This window comes from Amblyomma maculatum, chromosome 6 (assembly GCF_055883805.1).
Source record: "Amblyomma maculatum isolate TAMU_Amacu chromosome 6, ASM5588380v1, whole genome shotgun sequence".
NCBI classification, from domain to species: Eukaryota; Metazoa; Arthropoda; class Arachnida; order Ixodida; family Ixodidae; genus Amblyomma; species Amblyomma maculatum.
Genome location: NC_139349.1, coordinates 66,881,473 through 66,894,145, shown reverse-complemented (window position 1 = coordinate 66,894,145; position 12,673 = coordinate 66,881,473).

The following is a 12,673-nucleotide window of genomic DNA, read 5'->3' as shown; positions in this document are numbered from 1 at the left end:
CATCGCCAGCATGTCCGCAATGGTCTTATTAAGCCTTTCAGTCAGCCCATTGGTCTGCGGATGGTAAGCAGTAGCTTCTCGATGCGCCGTACCGCTGAGATGAAAAACTTCGGCCATCATTTGTGAAGTAAAGGCAGTCCCTCTGTCAGTAATAATACAGGTCGGAGCACCGTGCCGCAGCATGATCTGGTGTACAAAGAAATGGGCAGCCTCCGATGCTGTACCACTAGGTAACGCTTTGGTCTCGGCATATCGAGCCAGGTAGTCTGTGGCGATGATTATCCAGCGGTTGCCCCCGGAGGATCGAGGGAAAGGACCGAGAAGGTCCATGCCGACTTGATCAAACGGTGCGCGTGGTGGTATTATGGGCACGAGAAGGCCTGCAGGCTTTGATTGCGGAACCTTCCGACGCTGACATTGCCGACAGCTCTTAACATAGCGCTTAACGACACTTGCAAGGTTAGGCCAGTAGAATGTTTTTCGTATTCTAGCAAGTGTGCGAGTATAGCCCAAGTGACCAGAAGTTGGTTCATCGTGGCACGCGGAAAGGATTTCCTCTCGCAGAGCTGCGGGTACCACGAGGAGGTAGGTTCTCGAATCGGATCTAGAGCTGTGCTTATAGAGTACACCACTTCTGAGGCAGAAAGTTGAGAGGCTCCGAGAAAAGCACTTAGGTATTGTGGCTGGCTGACCTTCTAAATAATCGATCAGGGCTCGTAACTCTGGATCAGCACGCTGCTGATGAGACATGTCTGAAGCATCAACAGCTCCGAGAAAACTGCCAGAGTCACCCGTATGTGGTGAAGCGAGCTCGACGGGCGCACGAGAGAGCGCGTCAGCATCTTCATGTTTATGTCCGGACTTGTAGACTATAGTAAGGTCAAACTCCTGTAGGCGAAGGCTCCATCGCGCCAGGCGGCCGCATGGGTCACGCAGGTTGGCCAGCCAACACAAGGAATGGTGGAAAGTGACCATTTTAAATGGACGACCATAATGGTAGGGGCGAAATTTTGCAGCCGCCCAAATTACGGCGAGGCATTCCTTCTCAGTAGTTGAATAGTTCATCTCGGCGCGGGATAAAGCATGGCTGGCATAGGCGACGACTCGTTCCACACCCTCTTGACGTTGCACGAGAACCGCCCCAAGGCCAATGTTACTGGCGTCAGTGTGGATTTCTGTTTCACCGTGCTCATCGAAATGGGCTAGAATAGGCGGCGATTGGAGACGGAGACGCAACTCGGTAAAAGCAGCTTCTTGCTCGTGACTCCAAACAAAAGGGGTGTCTCCCCGGGTGAGCCGAGTCAGCGGTTCAGCAAGATCAGCGAAGTTATCGATAAAACGGCGGTAATAACTGCACAAGCCGAGAAATCTGCGAACAGCTTTCTTGTCACGTGGAATCGGAAATTTCGCAACAGCAGTAAGCTTGTCAGGGTCGGGCTTCACGCCGGCAGCGCTTACGACATGACCGAGGAATTTAAGCTCTTGGTAGCCAAAGTGACATTTCTGTGGCTTAAGCGTCAAGTTAGCGGATCGAAGGGCTTCGAGTACTGACCGCAGGCGTTTAAGATGTTGTGAAAACGATTCTGCGAAGACCACCACGTCATCTAGGTAGACTAGGCAACACTGCCATTTAAGCCCGGCGAGGACAGTGTCCATCATCCGCTGAAATGTGGCCGGCGCGGAACAAAGTCCGAAAGGTAGAACTTTAAATTCGTAAAGTCCGTCGGGTGTGACAAAGGCCGTTTTTTCACGATCTCGCTCATCTACCTCAATCTGCCAATAGCCACTTTTTAGATCGATTGACGAAAAGTACTTCGCACGCCGAAGGCGGTCGAGAGAGTCGTCAATCCGCGGCAAGGGGTATACATCCTTCTTGGTTACGGCGTTCAGCTTGCGGTAATCGACGCAAAAACGTAACGTGCCGTCTTTCTTTTTAACTAGAACGACTGGGGAGGACCATGGGCTATTTGAAGGCTGGATAACATCATCTTCGAGCATTTGTTTAACTTGTGACTTAATAACTTCGCGCTCGGTCGAAGAGACGCGGTAGGGGTGCTGGTGAATTGGGCGGACATCATCGAACGTCACAATCTGGTGCTTGGCAATGGGAGTCTGATGCACTTTTGACGATGATGCAAAACACTCTCTGAATTCAAGTAACAATGAAAACAGCTGTTCACGCTGGCTCACCGATAGCTCTGAGCTAATATCGAGGTTGTCGAGGGATGTGGACGGTGGCACGGTTTCTGTGGACAAGCACTCGGAGACTTCAGATATGCGTTCCGCGAAAGCTACGGAAGTATTCCGAAAAAGGTGTCGATACTCGTGCGAAAAATTGGTAACAAGTACCTTGGACTGGCCACAGTTAAGATGGATCAAACTGCGAGCCACGCAGACTCCCTGCGTCAACAGTAACGAGAGGTTAGTTTCGGCTATTGCATCACCATCGTGAAGTGCATTGCATTTGACATTAACGAAGGTGCTGGTTCGGGGTGGCAGCGTGACACTGTCCGCATAAACTCGAAGCACATTGAGTGGTCGCTGTGTACTGCTGAGGGCCACTGCTTTCTCAGTTGAAAACGAGACCTTAAAATCCCGGAGGTCAATAATTGCGCCATATTCACGAAGAAAATCTACGCCCAGAATTAGGTCACGTGAGCAGCTTTTCAGAACGAGGCAGCTTACCACAAATGTCGACTCTTGAATTTGAACCCTGGCCGTGCACATGCCTAGAGGAGTAACCAGATGACCACCCGCAGTGCGAACGTGTGTGCCAGCCCACGGAGTCAAAACCTTCTTGAGAATCGCGGCAAACTGGCTGCTCAAAATAGAATAATCAGCGCCAGTATCCAACAAAGCTCGAACATGGCGACCATCCAGTATTACTGGTATGTCCAACGACAGCTTCTCGCGAATATCAGGCTTCTGAGTGTTTGAGTGCTCTGCGTCGGTGTACGCGGTATGCTTCACCTGCAATTCGTCGTTGTTGCAGGCGCGATGTTGCGGTGTCCGTTCCACCGGCAATTCTTCGTCGTTGCGGGTGCGTTGTCGTGTCATCTGTTCCACCGGCAATGCGTCGTTGTTGCGGGTGCGTTCTTGCGTCGTCTGTTTCACCGGCAATTCGTCGTTGTTGCGGGTGCATTGTTGCGTTGTCTGTTTCACCGGCAATTCGTCGTTGTTGCGGGTGCGTTGGTGCGTCGTCGGTTCCACCGGGAATTCGTCGTCGTTGCGGGTGCGTCGTGGTGGCGTCGAGGTAGCGTTATAATCGGCTACCGCGGACTGTTCCAATGTCGATTCGTAGAGTTTCCGTGTCCGCGTCGATGGGGGGTCTCCCGCGCAGCGATGTCCAGCGAGCCTACCCCCGAAGGTCGCTGGTTTCAGTTTTCCCGCTGGGGGCTGGGCGATCGGCCCTGCGCTGCCCATGAGGACCTCGCAGCAGATGGCGAAGGGCGAGCCCTGGGCGACGGTGATCGAGATTGCCGCAGACGAGACGGAACACAACGGCGCTGGTCATTGAGGAAATCTTCAACGGCTCGGGGCCGTTCGCCGTAGCGAGGCCGCGGAGAATCGGCGGAAAAACCTTCGAGGCCCAGTCGACGGTAGGGACAGCGCCGATAGACATGTCCTGGTTCGCCGCAGTGAAAGCATAAAGGCCGTCGGTCGGGGGTACGCCACTCGTCTGCTTTCCGTCTAGACTGTCGGGAATCCGTTACGTACTGGATCACGGGGGCCGGTGTTGTTGGTGCAGCTACGTTAGCAGGAATTAGGGTCGGCGACTGGGGTGGCGAGTATTGTAGCACCTCGGCGTATGTTGGACGCTGGCACTCAGGTGGCGTAAGGGGAGGAGCAGGGTGAGGTTCACCGCTTGGAAACGGAGGCCGGAGCGCTTGCTGCACTTCGTCGCGGACAACGCTCGCAATGGAGGTAGAAGCTGGTTGATGTGCGCCATACAGCAGTCTGAGTTCGTCGCGCACAATCGAACGTACGAGCTCACGTAGCGCCGATGCGTCCATGCCATGCGATGGTAACTCGGCAGAGACGGAGGTGGCGTGGACGGTACGATTCTGTGCCGAAGCTCGCTGCTGAAGCACTCTTTCTATTGTGGATGTTTCCGCAAGGAATTCTGCGACAGTTTTCGGTGGGCTGCGCACCAGGCCAGCAAAAAGCTGCTCTTTAACGCCAAGCATAAGGTAGCGCAGCTTTTTGTCCTCGGACATTGTAGGGTCTGCCCGCTTGAAGAGGCGTGTCATGTCTTCGATATATGCCGCGACCGTCTCGTTGGGCATTTGAACCCGAGATTGGAGAGCGCGTTCGGCCCGTTCGCGGCGATCTGAGCTACCGTAAGCAGCCGCAAGATGACGCTTGAACTCACTCCAGGATGACAGCTGGTCTTCATGGTTCTCGAACCATGTCCGAGCGCCATCTTCAAGGCTGAAGTAGACGTTGCGAAGCCGGGCGGCGTCATCCCAGAGGTTGAAGGTAGCTACCCTTTCGTAGTGCTGCAACCAGTCGTCGACGTCTTCATAGGTGTCCCCGTGAAAGGTCTTTGGGACGCGGGGGTTCTGAATCGTCACGTAAGTAGGGGCCGCTCCAGGCATTGCGACGACGTCGTGGCTGCCGGTAGTCATAGCCGATGGGGAAAACTCAGGTGGTAGGCCTCGTTGCCTGCGGCTGGTGCGGTGAACAGGCGTTTCTTCGAATATATGACCAGCACTCCTGCTTAGCGGAGGGGTACGGGACATCAGACCTGACCTCCACCAGATTTGTCACGATATTGGCGACTAGGGCTAGGCTATCAGAGCCGGTGCAGGCGGAATTATAAGGTCCAAGCTTTAGGTACGTCCTTCTAGTCCGGAGCCGATTCACTTCGTCCTTTTTCTCCGAGCGCCACTTCAACGTCTTTCGCTGCGAGCGCCCCCTGGCAATATATTATTTATCGACGAGAGGCTGCATACTATACGTTAAAGTTCTAAAAACTATTCTTTTTTTTTTAAGTTTCTGAAATGGAAAGTACTGACTATATAGACACTGCTGAGCCCTGCCTGACCTCAGGCACAATCACAGAAAGATGTCTGCTTCATCTGCAAGCGACTGACCACTCGTACCGCTGGTACCAGGTACAGGTGGGCTTCCAGTACTGTTGGCAGTGTACGCCTCCATCGTGCCGATCTTTTGAACTACATTTGGTGGCAGTTCGTAGTCTAAGCAGCATTTACCTTGCAGGTTCGAGGATTAGGTTCAAAAGGGCCGCAGAAATCGAGTCATGGTGTGTTCCAGTGTTCACCACTGTAACATAGCGGCATCTCAGCGACGTCATGCGCTCACATGGTGACGTTTTCTTGCAGAAGCGACTAGAATTCTAAGACACGTTTACGGTTCACAAAAAAATATATATAGAACTACCAAAAACCACCAAAACAATCGCCAGAAAGGCTTGAAAACCGCTAAAATTCCGCCTCCCGTAGTAAAAGGTTCCGTAGTACAAGGCTTTCGCCCGCTAAATAGTGCAAAAACCCGCTAAATTTAGCCTTAAAACCGCTAAATTGGCAACACTGGCTGCTACACTCCAAGCCATTAAAGGGGCACTAAATTTCTGTGCTACTTTTGTGTTGTAAATAGTGCTTGGCGATTCTGCAGGCATAGAGCATGGTGTTAGGAGCCCAAAATCGCATTACATAATTTATTATTGCGCTATTAGTACACAGCAATTTCGGTTTCGGTTCAAAGTTGCCAGGTTTTTACTTCGCCAAAAAGAAAGCACAAGGCATAACATTGAAATGTCACGTGGGCCAAAAGCTCGTGACGTTAACCAGTAGGCACATCGTCTGCTCTGTTTGCGGTGTGACTCCGCCATATGCTCTCATGGTGGAGTCACACTGCATAAACAGTTGGTCAACTGATCCGTAAATATGATGCTTGCGTCGTTTTGGCGATCCTGTCATGCCGCGACAACACGAACTATTCGGAAACATGTCGCTGTCGCTTGCGAACAACTGTTAGGGTGGCTACAACTGTCGCCAACTCGCTCTCTGACTTGTTGCTCGTAGCAGTTATATGTGCCGATGTCGGCCGCTCACTTCGTTACAATTTTTCCCGAATTCCCACGCTATGCGAGCGGCTGGGAAACATTAAAAAACGGGAGAGGCTTTGACTATGAAGGAGCGCGTGTAAATGCTCGCGAGTATATTTAATAGTTTGAATCGCACTGATCGAGCCACCGCTTTTGTGCGCCGCTTCATGTGTGCGAATCTGGTGGTTGCTGAGAGAAAATTCACAAATTTTAGTGAATGAAAATGGTCATCGTGTATAGTTTTGGCAACACTGAACTGAAATCGACAATTGCTTACATCGCAGAACACGCGTACAATCAAGCGCCGGTGTGACCCCGGTGCGCCGAGCAATGCTGCAAGCGGCCCGGAAATATCGACGCCACTTGTGGAGAGCAAAATAGGCCGATTGACGACACTCGCCATACACACGTTTTACCCAGCTTATTTTATTATAATATAGGCTTCCTATAGTAAAGCGGAGACGGAAGACGAACCTTATTACAACTTTGAGCCGCTGACCGTGCCGTCCGGCGAAACCGACTAGGCCTAGCGACGTGTACGTAGGGCAGGCAGAGAGCAGCGCATGCAGTTCGTCGCTTGGCGCGCCCGCGGGAGGCGCCGTTGCTGAAGGCTCCGCACTTGTGCAGGCATGCTACTGTTGCACGAGTATATCAGCAGTCCTGATATTATTATTTTGTTGTACAATTAAGACAAGGAGCGCTGTAATGTCTCACTGCTGCGCCGCCGGCCACTCCGGTCTCGGCTAAGGTGACCGACAACAACGTCGTCCGCCGGCCATTGCCGCGCCGTCGGCGGCAGCCTTCGCAAATTTTAGTGAATGAATATTACCGTGAAGCATAATTTTGGCTACGCTAAGCCGTCGTGCTGTCCGTGCGTTAGAGCTATTAGAACGCTGCCACGCTGGATGCAATAGAACAGCCGAAACGAGCTGACCAGCAGTATCATCTCTTACGTTAGAAAACTGTGCGATGATGTCACAAATACTTTATTATGTTTTTTTTTTTTTTTCAGTGGACCTATGTCACAGCCAATGCGCTAGCGATGGATCCAGAATGCGGGGCGGGCGTTTACACAAATTAAAAAAAAAAAAAGTTTAAAATATTTTCTACGCTTACTTTGAGTCTATAATACTTGACTGTGATGGTTTTCAAACACAAAGGAAGCGCGTGACAAGCTGTGCACAACCTTGTAATTCGGTGTCTCTACCCCTTTAAGGTGTGGCAGTGGAACTGCAGGGGGTCTCGTTCAAAACGAGATAACTTTGCAGCTTCACTTACAGACTTTCCAGCCGCGACACCCCCAATGTCATCGCGCTTCAAGAAACTCTAACGTCAGTCAAGCGCCGGAATTACACTACATACGAACCATCTACCCCACCACAGACCAGGGTCGCCACTATCACAATCTCACTGCGATGTAGCACCCGCTATAGGTAGTGGACGGTCCGTTGCTGGCGCTTCTCCCCCGAATACGCAAATCACTATAGCATTTTTATCCTAAATCTCTACAGCCCTCCCAGAAGCCCTCCTACCCCCATCTTGCTGCTCTCCGCAAGACGTTATCGATAAGTTCAAACAACTCATTGCTGATAATGGGTGACTGGGTGAACGCCAGCCACATCAGATGGGGGTACCGCAAGAACTATCGAACTATCAGACTGAATGAATGACTCTGTGGTCATTCATTCAGGACGAAGGCCTCTCCCTCCATAATGAAACTTTTCCCACGCGGATCGGATCCAGTGTTCAACACAACGCCAGCCCAGACCTCATACTTAGCAAACCCACCCGCGACACTCACTTGGCAGTGGCCATTACGTAAGTTCTACAGAGCTCAATATATCTTCCATTACCCCGCTAAAACGACGAGGAGTTCAGGCGGTGAACTGGAACAAGTTCTGCCAGATTCGGAGCCTAGCCCCGGACACCATCACAAATCTCTTGAATGGACCGACACTCTTACCCGCGATGTCGCCCGCGTCACTTCCGCCATTCCCGGGCCTGAGGACACATCGAGTGCTGATAGGCACCTTCTCCATATGTGGGAAGCACACGCCAGCCTGCAACGGCGCTGACTTTGTCAAAAGCACAATAGACCTCTCAAACGACGTATCGCTGACCTTATACGCGAGATTGAAACGCATGCACGTGACCTAGCCCGTCAACAATGGGGACAACTCTGCGACCACATGAGTGGCAATTTAGGCCTCAAAACACTTGGTTCCTTCTGAGGCATCTCCTGGACCTGGGTCACACCAAGGCCACCCAACGTAAGAATGTCACACGCATCATGCATCAACTCCCCCTCTCTGACGACGCACTTCTCCAAGCCCTTAAATATCAATACCGAACCACAATCTTGCCCACACGTCTTCCCCTGTATACGGGGAACCCCAGCTATAGGCCTCAACGCGGATATTTCTCCAGCGGAGGTGCGCGCGGCCATGCCCCGTATACAGGGAACCCCAGCCAATCTCCAGCGGAGGTGCGCGCGGCCATGCACAAACTCCGAACCACCTAACCCCGCAGCGCTAATAAGACGCTTCGAAATCTGGACAGCTCATCTGTAGAGGCTGTTGAGGACATGTTCAATCAGTGCTGGCGAACTGGAACCCTCCCCTCGCAGTGGACTCATGACTGCATAACTTTCATCCCCAAGCCAGGCAAGCCTCTTGGTTGGTTGGTTCATAGGAAGGGAAAGGCGCAGTATCTGTCACACTTGCTCTGTGGACACCTGAACCGCGCCGTAAGGGAAGGGATGAAGGTGGGAGTGAAAGTGGATAGAGAGAAAGGGGGGCCGTAGTGGAGGGCTACGGAGTAATTTCGACCACCTGGGGATCTTCAACGTGCGCTGACATCGCACAGCACACGGACGCCACTTCGTTTCGCCTCCATCGAAACGGTTGGTTTGTTGGTTTGTGGGGTTTAACGTCCCAAAGCGACTAAGGCTATGAGAGACGCCGTAGTGGAGGACTCCGGAAATTTCGACCACCTGGGGTTCTTTAACGTGCACTGACATCGCACAGCACACGGACGCCACTCCGTTTCGCCTCCATCGAAACGCAGCCACCGAGGTCAGCCGCCGAGGCCGGGATTCGATCCCGGGAACTCCGGCACAGTAGTCGGGCGTCTTACCACTGCACCACCCCTCTTCATATCAGAAACCCGCGCCCTATTTCCCTTACAGCTTGCCTCGGGAAGCTCTTTGAGCACGCCATCCTTGCTCGTCTCTGGAACAAATGACGATAACGTCCTCTTCCCAATCACAATGGCAGCATTCCGACCCCACCTCTCCACCCAAGATATATATATATATATATATATGATCCAGGTCTCAGAAGACATCTACTCCCGTCGCAACATGAAGCGCACGCGTGCGGTGCTTGCCCTCGACCTGTAAAAGGCATTCGAAAATGTACGCCATTCGGCCATTTTGGACACCCTGTCGTCCCTACCATTAATAAATAAATCTCAGCCTTTCTTCGCCAGCGCAAAACTGAAATCACTTTTGGCTCCCTCTGCTCCCCTGTCTTCACTCTTGGTAATTGAGGTACCCCCCAGGGATCTTGCTCTCTCCGCTTCTGTTTAATATTACTTTCACCCTCATAGCAAAGGCTCTGTTAGCAATTTTCGCCCTTTCGCACTCTTTATATGCCGGCGACATCACCCTATGGACCTTCACAGGTAATATGGGAACTATTGAAGAGACACTGCAAGCTGGCGTAGACGTGGTAACATCTCATGCTCATAGGGTCAGTCTTGCAAGCTCACCCACCAAATCTGAACTTTTGGTCCTTCACTCGCATCGCGCAAGGATAGACAAAGCTCCACCGCCTAGAATCGAGGTCACAATTGGTGCCGTCCGCATCTAGGAGGTGGAGAGAGTTCGCATCCCGGGGATGGTTCTCCAGAACAACGGCAAGAACACTGCCACGATCACCAAGCTCACTTTTACCGTTCAGCAAACAGTCCGCCTAAGTAGATGAATCGCTAATAAACACTATGGCATGCGGGAACACGGCCTCCGTCGCCTGATCCAGGCTTTCGTCCTTAGTCGAGTAGTCTATTCATTACCCTATCTCTTCCTCTCTCGAGTAGAGGAGAACAAGGTCAATTGCCTTATCCGTCAGGCGTACGAGACGGCCCTCAACCTTCCCCGCAACACGTCGAATGAGCGCTTTCTAAATATGGGTGTACACAATATCCTCGCCGAACTCACCGAGGCTCATCGATCTGCCCAACTTGATCGGTTGTCTTCGACCCTTGCCGGCCGTCACATTCTTGATGCTATTGGCCTACATCCCCTGGATATTACTCCCACGCCACACACGAGACCTTCTTGTCATTCATCCCGAACAGCACGCGGCTCGTCGTGCTGCAGCCCTACACAAACACTATGGCACACAGCCGAAGACCGTCCACGTTGATGCTGCCTCTTACACCTCTTCTTCCGCCTTTGCCTTGGCAGTAGTTTCAGACTCCTCCACCCCTCTTACTGCGGGTACTGTCACCGCTTCCACTTCCGCGGAAGCGGAGGAGGTGGCAGTAGCCTTAGCAATCGCTACTGCATCGGCAACCCTCATTCTCACTGATCCGAAGACAGCGGTTTGCGAAACGCCGTATCTCCGAACTCGCGTTCTGGCTTCTTAGCCGGTCTCCCTTCCCATCGGACCTATTCAGCTTTCTGGGTTCCGGCCCACGCCGGCCACCTAGGTGACGAGGCGGCTCATTATTTAGCTCGAGGTTTCGTCAGCCGAGAAGGAGCCGCCGACACGTGGGGAGACGCTCGAGATCGTATGGTTGCCTACCATGAGATCACTATGCACTACTGTGAACGTCGTCTTTTCTATCCCCTTCCACACAATTATCTCACTAAATTGCAGCAGATGACGTGGCGTCAGCTACAATCTCGCACAAGCTTCCTCTCCCCTGCCTACTTACCCATTGTTCACCCGGGACTGGCCACTCCTGAATGCACCTTCTGTGGTGCTTCCAAACAGGATTTTGCTCACATTCTTTATTCTTGCTCTGAGAATCTTCCACCAGCCGAATGGCAACTCACAAACTTCGAGCCATAGGAGGCTGCGGTGTCCAGTTCTGACCCGGCTGCCCAACGGCAGCTGATGGACTGGGCTTTGAAAGCCGCCGGGAAGCACCACCTTCCGGCCACTGTGCGCATCCAAGAGCAACCCCATCACTAGGATGTTACAGCTAAGGCTCAACTTTAAAAAAGTTTGTCCCCATCACCACCTCCTTTCAGTAGCCGAGTGTCTTAACGACTAAGGCACCACGGTAAGTTTCTCTATATTTAAATTGGTTTAATGCACAGTGTCTGTCTCACTTCTCGGTGTACACCTGCACATAGTATTATCCACATGCAATGGGGGGTGCATATGCCGTCGGTTCGAATCCCTATCGCAAAGTAGCCTCCAACTTGACCAGCAGGTGGATGCTAAAAGGGAGTGAAATTGTTCAACATCACCTTGAGCGCTGCATAAAGGACATATGCGTCTGAAATCTGATAGAAATCACATGTATTTAACCTTTCTCCCTTCCCTGACAGTGCGGTTTAGGTGCCCACGGGCAAGTGTGACATACATTGCGCCCTTCCTTTCCGGTGAACCAATTATTATTATTATTATTATTATTATTATTATTATTATTATTATTATTATTATTATTATTATTATTATTATTATTATTATTATTATTATTATTATTATTATTATTATCATTATTATTATTATTATTATTATTATTTAACTGAATTTGATTCCGTGTGTCTGCGGAACATTTGTTGGACTCCTGCCGGTTTTCGCGTTGCAAAGACAATGCCATCGCCGGCTGCTCCGCGACATGAGCTATTGCATAATATGTGAAATAAATGTAACTTGGAATACTTGCACTCTCTAGACTCTTCTTCAGCTCTTGGTCGAAAAGTTCCAATTAGGGTGCAGTATGTATTTTAATACAACGAACATTTAAAAATGCTCACTTTTGTTCTATTATTATTCTATTATTATTATTATTGTTCTATTATTATTCTATTATTATTCTATTAATTCTATTATTATTATTATTGTTCTATTATTATTCAGCGGAGTAATACAACAAAGTGTGGACCTTGGTCTATCATTGCCAAGTGTTATATTACTAAACCAACTGCTGTGGCTCTGAGCACCGTGATTTATATCATTTACAATTGCAGTCACGCGCAGATTCACGGGTCAGTGCTGGAGGGGGCTAAGTGGGGGTAGGGGGAGGGGGGGGGGGGGGGGGGGAGTGAGGGCGGTTCTGTTTTGGAACATGCATTTTTCACTTGGTTTGGTAAAAAAAAAAATGGGTCCAGTATAATTTTTCGATACAAAAATTCCTAATCGGTGGGAACTACGGTTTTTAAACTACCCCTGAATACAATGCTAGTCGTTCGGACAACTGGTGACTGGACTTCGATCTTCTTTTCCATTCATCCAAAATCTGCCCTGATCTAGTTGTTCCGGCGAATATTTGTCTGGTCTTTTTCTACCCCATCGAGAAAAAAAAATTCCGCCTCTAAAGTCGTTCCGGCAAATGGCTGACTGGTTCAAAGTGGAAAGAGAATCA